Source organism: Vicia villosa, linkage group LG6, assembly GCF_029867415.1.
Source record: "Vicia villosa cultivar HV-30 ecotype Madison, WI linkage group LG6, Vvil1.0, whole genome shotgun sequence".
In the NCBI taxonomy this organism is placed as follows: Eukaryota; Viridiplantae; Streptophyta; class Magnoliopsida; order Fabales; family Fabaceae; genus Vicia; species Vicia villosa.
In genome coordinates, this window is record NC_081185.1 from 63,858,162 (window position 1) to 63,871,338 (window position 13,177).

General features: G+C 35.3%; 1 non-coding gene across 1 annotated transcript; it reads left to right on the forward strand.

The window, feature by feature from the left end:
- Positions 1-12,808: 12,808 nt before the first annotated feature.
- LOC131615434 (small nucleolar RNA U30) lies at positions 12,809-12,891 on the forward strand. Its single transcript, XR_009287846.1, has one exon. It is a non-coding gene; the product is annotated as a small nucleolar RNA U30 (small nucleolar RNA).
- Positions 12,892-13,177: the final 286 nt, after the last annotated feature.

Sequence of the window (13,177 nt, forward strand, 5' to 3'; positions counted from 1 at the left end):
CATATATCTGATAATCTTCTAGCTGACTCTTCATCTAAAGCATGTGTGTACTACATCCAGCAGCAGCAACGTATTCTGCTTCTGTAGTAGAGAGGGCAATTGTGGCTTGTTTCTTGCTGTACCAAGAGATCAGATGACTACCCAGAAACTGACAGCTTCTAGAAGTATTTTTCCTTTCAACTCTATCTCCAGCGTAATCAGCATCACAGAATCCTACTAAGTTGTAATTTTCAGATCTTCTATAGACTAAACCAACATTAGTAGTACCTTTCAGATACCTCAGAATTCTCTTAACAGCAGTTAAGTGAGATTCTCTAGGATCTGATTGGAATCAAGCACACAAGCATACACTGAATAAAATGTCAGGCCTAGAAGCAGTAAGATATAGAAGAGATCCAATCATACCTCTGTAGAGTTTCTAATCAACCTTCTTACTTACCTCATCCTTACCTAATACACACGTTGGATGCATATAAGTATTTGCTTCTTTGCTTTCTGAAAGATTAAACTTCTTCAGAAGTTCTTTCATGTACTTGGTTTGATGAACATAAGTTCCTTCAGAAGTTTATTTAATCTGGATCCCAAGGAAATACTTGAGTTCTTCCATCGTGCTCATTTCAAACTCTGCCTGCATAGACTTAGCAAACTCCTTTCCAAGTGTAGCATTAGATGTTCCAAATATGATATCATCAACAAAAATTTGGAAAATTAAAATATCCTTTTTAAAGGTTTTACAAAAGAGAGTTGTATCCACTTTTCCTCTAGTGAAACGATTATCCAGAAAGAAAGAACTTAATCTTTCATACCACGCTCTGGGAGCTTGCTTCAAACCGTATAATGATTTCTTAAGTTTGAAAACATGCTTTGGATACTTAGAGTCTTCAAAACCAGGAGGTTAGTGGACATAAACTTCCTCATCTATATAACCATTTAGAAAGGCACTCTTAACATCCATCTGATATAGAGTGATGTTATTCAGAGTGGCAAAAGAAATTAATAGACGAATAGATTCTAACCTGGCCACTGGTGCAAAGGTTTCTGTATAGTCAATGCCTTCTTGCTCACTATAGCCCTGAGCTACCAGTCTGGCTTTGTTTCTGACGACTTCACCTTTCCCACTTAACTTATTTCTGAAGACCCACTTAGTTCCAATGATGATAAATCCTTTTGGTCTTGGAACCAGATCCCAGACATCATTCCTTGTAAACTGATTAAGCTCTTCTTGCATGACAATTATCCAGTCAGCATCTTCCAGAGCTTGATCAACAAAATTTGGCTCAATTAAAGATACTAGAACAAATTGACATTTTGCATTGTTCTTCAGGAATGCTCTAGTTCTGATGGGATCATCTTTCTTTCCAATGATGACATCTTCTGAATGAGCAGAGTTGAGTCTAGAAGATCTTCTGAGTGTTGGCTCTTCAGATATTATGAGATTCTCCAAAGATGCTGCAACTTGATCTTCTGCATCATTCTTTCCTTTGGGTTCTTCATGATCTGAGATAGATATATCTATATCTGCAAAATTCTCAAACTGCTTTGGCTTTTCATTGTCAAGCTTATCATCAAATCTGATATTAATTGATTCTTCAACTACCAGAGTTTCAGTATTGTATTCTGTAGCCTTTTGAGCGTTCAGAATATCCAAGTAGAAAACACTTCTGAGCTTTAGAATCAAACTTATTCAGATGATCTTTAGTATTCAGAATATAGCATACACATCCAAATAGATGGAAATAAGAAATGTTGGGCTTTCTGTTCTTCCACAATTCATAAGGAGTCTTATTAAAAATAGGTCTTATGGAGATTCTATTCTGAATATAATACGCTGTATTAATTGCTTCTGTCCAGAAATGCTTAGCCATATTGGTTTCATTGATCATGGTTCTGGCCATTTCTTGTAGAGTCCTATTCTTTCGTTCTACAACTCCATTTTGCTGTGGATTTCTAGGACAAGAGAAATCATGGGAAATACCATTTTCTTTGAAATAACTTTCAAAGAATCTGTTCTCAAATTTGCCACCATGATCACTTCTGACCTTTATGATTTTACATTCCTTCTTAGATTGAATCTGAGTGCAGAAGTCAAAGAACACAGTATGTGTCTCATCCTTGTGTTTCAAGAACTTTATCCACGTCCATCTGCTATAGTCTTCTACGATGACTAATCCATATTTCTTCCCTCTGATTGATGCTGTTTTGACAGGGCCAAAAAGATCAATATGCAGAAGTTCTAGCAGCCTAGAGGAAGAGACAACATTTTTAGACTTGAATGCAGGTTTTGAAAACTTCCCTTTATGACCTGCTTCACAAAGAGCATCTGATTTATAGTTCAGATTAGGGAGTCCTCTGACCAGATTAAGTTTGTTAATCTAAGAAATCTTTCTCAAACTAGCATGACCTAATCTTCTGTGCCAGACCCACTGCTCTTCACTAACCAACATGAGGCAAGTAACCCTCTGACTTATGGACAATAAGTTATGAGCTAATCCATCTACTAAAAGTACATTAGTTATAGAGGGAGAGTTACCAATGCATATGGTTCCAGAACCAATGATTTTGCCCTTCTGGTTCCCTCCAAACTTTCTGGTGTGTGCAACATATTTCTTGGTGTGTGTTATGTGAAAACTTTTAGACTTAGATGTGTGCTTTATATCATGAGAATGGACAAACTTGAACTGATCATACAAAGGTTTGTATGTGATAATCATCTCATCAACTGGTTCAAGTTTATATGGGGTTTCACCCTCATAGCCGATGCCTATTCTCTTGTTTCCACTTACACCATATATCATAGAGGCTAGCTGACTTCTACCTATACCTCTAGATAGAAACTTTCTGAAACTCAAGTCATATTCTTTAAGAATATTGTTCACACTTGGAATAGACTTTTCTGAACTTGCAGATGATTCAACATCTTTAGATTGTTTTAAAACTTTTTCCTTCAGTTCAGAATTTTCTATTTCAAGTCTCTTAGTTTCAGATGCAAAGAGATTTTTCAGCTTTTTGTATTTGATACTAAGTTTAGCCTTGAGTCTAGAAGTTCAGTTAAGTTGGAAACTAACTCATCTCTAGAAAGTTCAGAAAATACCTCTTCAGAATCTGAGTCTGATGTGGATTCTGATTCTTCATCAACAGTGGCCATCAGTGCTATGTTTGCCTGCTCATCTTCAGAGTCTGACTCTTGATCAGAAGAATCTGAGTCATCCCAAGTAGCCATTAAGCCTTTCTTCTTTTCAAACTTTTTCTTGGGCTTTTCCCTCTAAAGCTTTGGACATTCATTCTTATAGTGTCCAGGCTCTTTACATGCATAGGACGTCACCTTCTTCTTGTCAGATCTTCTGTGTCTAGAAGATTCTCCCTTCTTAGGTCTTTTGAAGTTCGTGAAGTTCTTGAACTTTCTCTGCTTGCTTTTCCAGAGTTGATTTACTCTTCTGGATATCAGAGATAGTTCATCTTCTTCTTCTTCTGATTCTGACTCTTCAGAATCGTCTTCTTCAGCCTGAAAAGCGTTAGTGCATTTTTTATTATTAGATTTTAATGCAATGGACTTACCTTTCTTCTGAGGTTCATTTGCATCCAGCTCAATTTCATGAATCTTCAGGGCACTGATCAGCTCATCAAGAGGCACTTCATTCAGATTCTTAGCAATCTTGAATGCAGTCACCATGGGTCCCCATATTCTGGGTAAGCTTCTGATGATCTTCTTTACATGATCAGCTTTGGTGTAGCCTTTATCTAGCACTCTCAATCCACCAGTCAAAGTCTGGAATCTTTAAAACATTGCTTCAATGTTCTCATCTTCCTCCATCTTGAATGCTTCATATTCCTGGATTAGAGCTAGAGTCTTGGTCTCCTTTACTTGAGCATTACCCTCATGAGTCATCTTTAATGATTCAAAGATATCATGAGTTGTTTCTCTGTTTGTTATCTTCTCATATTCAGCATGAGAGATAGCATTTAGCAATATTGTAATACGGTGAACTGACTTTTTATCAATCGAAATGTCGCGGTAAGCAAGAGTCGCCACCGACTTTTATTTTATCCAAACAAATTCGGAAAGGCAAAAAGAAACAGAAAAAAACCTTTTTAAGAAATCTAAGTTCGGGGGGTAATTTATGCAAAGGGAAGGTGTAAGGCACCCTTTGCATCCATGGTTTTCCATGGGCTCTTAATTGCTTTGCTTGCTCGTTTGTTTTTTAGAAAAAGTAGATGAAAGAAAAAAGTGGACTTTAGCTCGTAAATGAGCGTAGCCAGTTTTCGAAGAATTGTGAGAAAGAATATTAAAGATGAGCATTGCAAGGCAATTAGGGGCAATTACCTTAAACTCAGATGATAGGTCTCTTTTTAGCCTTTCAGAATGAAAGGGTCTATCCTTGCCATAAGAGGGCAGGAAGCCTTTTGTTTGGAGGTTGAAGGGTCGTCGAAGCATCCTTTGCCATAAGACTGTCCCATGCCATAGAAGGGCAGGTAATCTAAGGCAAGGATCAGAATAAGCCATTTTTCGTTAGGCAACCAGAAGATACCTCAGCCTTTTTCCGTAGGCAACTTCCGAGGGTCGAGGTCATTTGTGTATCGAAGGCAGCATCATTTAGGGTCGTGACCTTTTTATCGAGGCAACATGGCTGAGGTATCCTCGTATTCGAGGGACTTGGCTTATTCTGCAAAAAAACACAAGGCAACAGGCAACAAGGCAACAAGGCAACAGAGAGGTTACCCAAAAGCGTGCGTGTGTGCACCAATCACGTGATTCAATTCGGAATATATTATCTTATAATTAAATGGCTCTAATTCAGTTCAAGATTGCACTCCCTAAATTACTAACCACGCAATTTAAATAATATAATCACACAAATACGGGGGAGGGAAATTGTAACCAGCGGATCCCTTAATAGGGTTTGATATAAGTAATAATAAAAGAAACAAAACAGATGGTTTAGGGTTACCAATGACGTAGCTTTGGCATTCGACAAACCCTGAAAAGGTGGGAAAAATGGCAAACAAAAGAGGGTGAGTGCGTTATCAGGTTCGGAGGCAAACTTTATTAATTCTGAAAACAAAAGAATAAAGAAATTAAAAGTAAATGAATTAATAAAGTGTACTTAGCTTGGCGTTTGCCTTGCCAGGGTTGGTGGGCAAAGGTTTGCCTGAAGCATTGACTCTGACCATTGAGAATTGAAAGAAGAAACAACAAGGCGTGAGTGTACAGACAGTTCATTGGCATTTAAAATAAACCCTAATTTTTTAAAATAGGGAAGATAAATAAAAGAAATAAAATGAAAGAATAATTTTGCATTAAATATATATATAAATAACGAGAGTTGAATCGAAACTTAGCTTTTAGTCTTGATCGGATGCATGGTTGGAACGAACCCTATTGATAACCCTGAAAAGGCATAAACAGAAAAGAACATGTTTCAGTGTATTGGAATGTCCGTCCTAAACCCTGATTAGGGTATAATTTAAATTAGAAATACAAACGATTTAATTAATTATTAGCCTTCAACCTAATTAATTAAGTTAGTGAGAATAAAATCTCGATTTAAATTTTAACCCCAACGTATTTTAATCAGGGAATAAAAATTAATTAACGAATTTAAACAAATAATTTAAGTAAATTAAGTTATTTTAAAGAGACAAATAAAATAGTTAATAATTAAGAAATATTTTTTATTTTAATGTATTTTGTAAAAAATAAAATTGGGAATAATTGTTGTTCTTTAAAAAAAGGAATAAAAGATTTTTAGTAAAACAACATATAAAAATTAAACAAATCATATAATCAAAAAAAGTAAAAGGAATTAAGAAAAAGAAAACTCAGCTTGATTGCATGTGGCTTGCTTCTGCAGGGATATGATGGACTGGCGTTTTAGATCCTTTGGATCTGAAGATCTTCTCATCTAATGGTGAGACGCTGAGGGCGTACAGTGGCACGCATGGATGAGAGTGCATAGGATCTGAAACAAGAAAAACGAAAAAAATATTTGAAGGAGCCAGGGATCGATCCCAGAACTCCTTAGTGACCATGCGTACGCTTCTACCAACAGACCAACATCCTGATTGTATTTTATAAACGCATGGAGCATAATAAAAAGAAAGCAAAGCGATTAAATAGTAAAACGCGCCAAATTCAAACCGGCCAATGACGTGAGCACACGTATTCGTCTTCCTCTCTAGCCCTGGTTAAATTCTGCTACCATTAACCAGGATTTAGCTACGAACGCACGGGTAGCTAAATCGCCTGCACACATCAAAACTTCATACAAGCAGTAAAAATCAAAAATAAACCGATTAACGAGTTCGTCTACTTCTCACGAACTCAGGTATACCTGGAATTGGGATCAATTCGTCCTATATCATAAAACCCTAATTCAAGAGCTCTAAACCTATCAATGGCGAATCACGACATAGACACCTAAAGATCCAATTAACTGCCCAGAAATACTCAGAACATTGTAGCCAACACAAATGCGCAATTAAATCATGCTAATGGTACGTAAATCGCTGCATTAGAAAAAAAAGTCAGAAAATACAAACCGTGGGTTCTGTGGGATAATTCTGGGTGCGTGAGGCCTTGAAGATAGTCCGGTTAGCTTCAGAATTGTCCAAGGAGTGTGTTGGAATCTTCAAAACACTTTGAATCCCTCTCAAATTCCAAATTCGATCTTCACCTATTCTTGAATTTTTGGAGCTTGAGAGTGAGGTCTTCACTGCAGAAATCCGTCCCCTTATGATCTGATTATGCTGAGTACTTATAGTACAATGATTTAGGTCAACAATTCTGAACTAAATCTCTTCAAATCTTGAAATCACAATTTGGTTTATTCTTGATTTTGTAAGCTTTCCAAATATGGCCAATTTTGCATATTCTCTCACCAATCTCAATCTCCACGAATTTGGCTCAAAAATCTGATTTATGGATGATTGGGAATAATTAGAAATCAACCCTAAATCATATCTTTCATATTTTTGATTTATTTGATTTAAATTACATTTTTAGTGAATAAAAATTCAAAAAAATATAATAAAATCATAAAGGGCGTGGGAAAGGTTCTATGGGCCCTTAGTACTCTTTGGAACAAGTTTGGGTCATAAAAATATGGGCCCATTTGGAAAAGTTTCAAGTTTAGTGCTTATTTGCTTCACATTTTTCACTTAATTTTGTCCAACTTTGACAAGGCATATCTCACTCAATTTTTGAAGTATGGAAGTGTTCTAGGACTTTTTAGAAACCTTAGAGAGTCCTTTAACCAGTGTCTTTGGTCTCCTATCAAAATTATTTTCCATGCTCATTGTGTGTCCTTTTGAAAAAAGTGACTTTTTGTTGACTTTTGAAGATGACCTATAATGTTTTAGTCCATATCTCTCAACTGAAGCATTTTTAGACTTGGCATGTGAGAGACAAAATTGTAGAGAATCAAATTTCCTTCAAAATGAGCTTTGGATGGAAAATTTCTGATGTTCCATGTGAGTGTTATGGCTGGTCAAAGTTTAGTTGACTTTTCCTATACAGAAACCCTAATTTAGAAACTTTTTGATTTGTTGATTTTTGATCTTTCCTTGATGAACCATGATCAATTCTTGATCAAATGGTGAATGATACTTCAATATGAGGATCTTGTCAAAAATCAGAGGTTTTGACTTTACTTTGACCACAGTTGACTTTTTAGGTCAACTAGTCGACTGTTGATTGTTCGGGCCATTGAGTGAGCAACCTTTTGAATCAGAGCTTGAAACTTGTCATAGGAATAATGTGAGATGTATTGAGCCATATGAGATACTTCGAAGCAATTGATTCAAAGATTTTCCTTTGAATAAACCAAACCCTAGTTTTAGAATATTGTATAGGAGTATGTGTCTATGAGCTTTATGTATTGATTTGTATTGGAATGAGGAAAAATGTATGGGCAAATTTTGGGGTATGACAAATATGGTCCTTGACTTGTGAGGATTCTTGAATTCTTTCTTTTGGTCATCACTCATGGCTTATCTTGTAATCTTTACTCCTCGTGCATTCACAGGATGTTTGTAACCATCCAACACTAAGTCCCATAAGTCACCATCTTGACAAAGAAAGTAACTTTCAAGCCTATCCTTCCAATACTTAAAATTTTCACCAATAAAGACTAGTGGTCTATTGTAACCATTGAAGCTACTGCTTCCATTGTTGCCATTGTTGTGTTCAGGAGTAGGAGTAGATGAACTTGTTTCAACCATTTTGACTTTGTGTTTTTCTCCCTGAATCTTTTGTCTAACACAGTTAAGTGCTTGCACCTAGAACCGATGGTCTGATGTCAATTGGAGGAGTGAAAAACACTTAGAAGGGGGGGGGGGATTGAATAACTGTAACTCAAAAACTTTGAAGATAAAAACAATGAAAACAATTAATTTTATCCTGGTTCGTTGTTAACCAAACTACTCCATTCCACCCCTGACAAGGTGATTTACCTCAACTGAGGATTTAATCCTCTAACCCAACTGATTACAATGGGTTTCCACTTAGATAACCTCTAAGTCTTCTATAGTCTACAGATCACAACTTGATCACTCTAGAAATCCTTTTACAATCAATGTAAAATAATGTTTACAAGAATTTGAATGCTTCTAATAAAGCAGTCATCACAACTATGATATTTCTCTTAAGTTCTATTCTTAACACTCACTAAATATTACAAAGAGTTTGTGAGGTTGAAGATGAAGTTCTTTAGTTTTTGAATTTGACAGCGTTTCTGTAAGTTTTGCGCAAGTGTTTTTTTTAGCTACTGATGAGAACTTCTATATATAGGCGCTTGAGAGGAAATGACCGTTGGGATGCATTTAATGCTTTGCATGAATAGTACAACGCTGCATTTAATGTTTCACACTTTTGTCAACTACCTCGAGCCTTGCTTTTGCTGCTTTTACTGACATTGCCTTTTGTAGCTTCTAACGTTCCTTTTTGTCAGTCAGAGATTTGACGTTACAGCCTTTCATCTTGTACTTTCTTCTGGACTCAGATTTGTTGATAACAACGTTTGAATATCAGAGCCATCAGCTTTGGTGCAGAGCATCTTCTATCTTCTGACTTTAAAGAGCTTTGAGCGTGATACCATCAGAATTCCAAAGCTTGTACTTCTGACTTCCATTCTTCTGATGCTTTCCAGTTCATGTTTTGATTCTGCATGACTATCTTCTGATGTCTTGCCAGAGCATATTCTGATGAAGCCATCCAGAACTTTCTGAGTCAGTGCTTCTGAGCGCTGATTTGTGCATACTCTTTGAATATATCCTAAAATGAAAAACATAAAGGATTAGAGTACCACATTGTCTTATACAAAATTTATACATAATGTTATCATCAAAACTAAGAATATTGATCAGAACATTTATTGTTCTAACAATTACTGTTGGTGAATATGCTTTCACTTTATTAGAGTGTATAAAGAGTGACATCCATCACTTTATATGTCACTTTATAATTTCATTTATGTTTTGGAATTACAATACTTCCACCAATACGATGTCCCTTTGAATAAATTTCCACTACAATACATGAAGTAGTTGGGCTATTTATTTCTATTTGGAATTCTTAAGTTAATTTATTTCACATTAGGTATCACTTTAACAAGGATTGTCTTGTCTTTCAATGGTCAAGAGACAGCCCTATTAGTGTGGCAGGTGCTATAATTTTTTCAATACATGTTCTATAATTTTATCTCTTATTTTACCTAGAGCTAGCTACTATGTAATTTTAAGTATCACTTTACCATCCATATCTGCAGGTATGACATTAAATATTCCAGAAGATCTCGTCATCGGCCTCAGAACTAGTGATACCGTATGTTACATAGAGCTAGCTTAATTGCACTATTGTGACTCTGGCTTTTCAGTTTATGTTAGTATTAGGTTAGATTGAATGAACTTAAAATGGTGAATTTTTCTGAATTCTTGTTTCTTGTGTATGTTTATATCTCTCTGCAGTTGGAACACCTTTCATCCATGGTTACAAAAATTTGGACTGATGATAATAACATGCAGTTTGAGGCAACTACTCAGTTTTTGAAGTTGCTTTCAATTGGTTAGATACTGTCCTATGTATAATTTTTTTATCATGTTGATTTCTTATCTACTATTTGTTAAGGGGACATTTGGCAGACAGTTTTTATGTCTGATCAGAATGTAGCCTACCGATTGAGGAGGCTATACAAGCTGGTGTGGTTCCGCGGTTTGTTGAGTTTTTGATGAGGGAGGATTTTCCTCAGCTGCAGGTTGTTATCTTCTTTGTTTGTTTTATTTTATGCAATAAATGCTTACTTCGTGTACATTGTGTTGACTTTGTTTACTATATGTTTAGTTTGAGGCTGCTTGGGCTTTGACAATATAGCTTTTGGAACATCTGATAACACTAAGGTAGTCATTGATAGCGGTGCTATCCCAATTTTTGTGAAGCTCCTTGCTTCTCATAGTGATGATGTTCGTGAACAGGTATGATTATATATACCTTATGTGAAGCTCCTGTTTCTAGATTTTTAGTGTTATATTTGAATGTGTTTTTGTGCATGTCAGTGAGGTTGAGCTGAATGCAAGTCTTTTGAGTTTTATTATTTCTTGGACAATTTAATGTGATATATCTCATCTGAAGTTTAACATCTTTCTTGTGTTTTTATGGACAAATAATACCTTCATATTTGTTGTTTAGATAATCTGCTGTTGTGAAATGACTTTCTTCTTTCTCTATCTGTTTGAATTTTCTTGGTTTCTATGGCTGCTTTCATCAAGACCTGTGTATGTTGAAAAATAATGATATTGCTTATTGTCTGCCAATGTTTTTATTGAGAAATTATGAAATTACGGTATGTGTAGCTATGTGTTGTCAATTGTGGATATCCGATGCCTGATTTTTAAAGTTCTGCTATGCAATAGTGCCGCTATGGCGACTATGTGACAACATTTTGTGCTAAGCGGTTTGTTCAAATTCTGTTATGCTATAACGGCTATTTAACAACACAGGTGTAGCATATTGTAATTATAGTTGGTTAAATATATGGTTTGTATGTGAAGGCCTTAACATGTATTTTTCACTTGCAGAGCTATTTGTTGGATCCAATGTTTATTTTGTAAGTTTTTGTCTTGCTGACTACGTGATTTTAATACTATCATTTGATGATTGATTCTTATGAGTGTATTATCCTCCCATCCTGTCTGCTTACAGGTTAAGCATGCACTTCCTGCACTTTCCAATCTCATCCATTCTAATGATGAAGAAGTCTTGACTAATGCCTGTTGGACACTTGCATATCTCTCTGATGGTACAAATGATAAAATTCAAGGCGTAATTGAAGCTGGTGACTGTAGTCGGCTTGTTGAGCTTCTTCAATGAGTATTCTGAATATCTAATTTGACTGTTCAATGTATTTTCACTGAATATCATGCTCTTGTTCAATGAGTATTCTGAATATCTAATTTGCATATCATGCTCTTGTTCAGGCACCCATCTCCTTCTGTGCTTATTCCTGTTCTCCGCACAGTTGGAAATATTTTCACTGGAGATGACATGCAGACACGGGTATTAAGTTCAAGACTTTCTCATAGCTCTTTGTTCTCTTACATACAGTAGTCACTTAGTGGTTCTACACTAAAGGAAATATACACATGGGAATATTTAAAGTAGTTAGATATTTGACAAGAATTTTTAGTAAAGATTGCATAAAAGATATTTAAAGTAGTTAGATATTTGACAAGAACTTCTTGTGCTTCTCTTGTTTTAGAGAAGATTGTTATGTAATGTCCTTTTTTATATTACAGAAAAAGTTATTGTTAATGTGAATGCTATTGGCATGAATTTGATCTTTGAATGCTATTGGCATATGATATTGGCATGGATTTGGTCTCTGATTGCTTTTGGCATGAATTTTGTGTGCCTTTATAGTTCTTCTTAAACATAATAATTATGAATATTGTTTGGTAAAACTTGGTGCTGACATTTGATAATAGTAAAGATATTGGTTATGGTTTTAGATAGATTAATTGAAGACCCAGTCATTATTATTAGATTAATTGCTAATGTGATACGGTGGTGGCGTCATAAGGCAAACTTGAATGGGTGTCTCTCCTATCAAACTGGCCAAAGCTTAGATAAGATAATTGTTTTCTTGGTTCTAGTTTTTTTGCACCATAAAGTTTGAGAAGAATTAGTGAATTTCTACTTTTAATTGAACAATGATTACCATGTTAAACAGGAAACAAATGGATGGCCTCTGCAACTTCTATCATTTGCATGTTTATCTTTAGCAGCAAAGATGGAGGAACCCGTTGTTCCTTCTCTCTAGGACCTTCAGGTATAAACTAATAAATGATTAGAATTTAGAACCCATGTTCATTTGGCACTTAACAACCTAGAACTGAAACTATAATTATTATGAAGGAGGGTTTTGAAATTACTACTCAATATTTGTTATATTTTCCATGTAGTCCACCTCTCAATTTGATTCTTTACTATTAACAATCTCTGCATTTTAATTTTAGGTTTCAACGTGGTTTGACCCGCAAGCCTATGGCACTCATCAAGAAGCTCCGCAAGGCGGTGAGTTATTCTATTTATTCACGTATTGTTTCATTTCGTTTGTTAATTCTTTTTGATACTTGATTTCAACTTAGAGGTTGGAGTTGGAATAAATTTGAAAATAGGAGGATATGTAGAAGGAAGAGTAATGTTATAATGGTTGAGCAACTGAGAAATTGTTAGTTTAGGGAACGAACTGATTGGATGAACATTGATCAAAGCTTTTTCTGTTCTCTTTTTTTTTTTTTGCCTTGACAGGCTTGTAGGTGCTGTGATGATTAGTTGAAATAATCTCGTTAATCTGATTAATTATGAGGATAACTTTCATATCCATTCAATAATGTCTGAGCACCCTTTTTCTTTACAATTTTTAAAATTTTTTTTGGCAACAATTAATATTTTGAACTTGTTGGTTAATACTTGGGCTTAGCTGATCATAGATATCTCATTAAACTTGACTTGTTTAAGTTAGTTTTGTATATCCATTGTCTGTATGATTGGGTATCTAATTAATGCATGTTTGAGTTTACAGCTTGTGGTTGCTGTGATGATTAGTTGAAATAATCTCGTTAATAGATAGTGAGATGTCGACCATAAAAAGCTACAGTTTTCTAGTTTGATGTGGCTGTGTTAGCA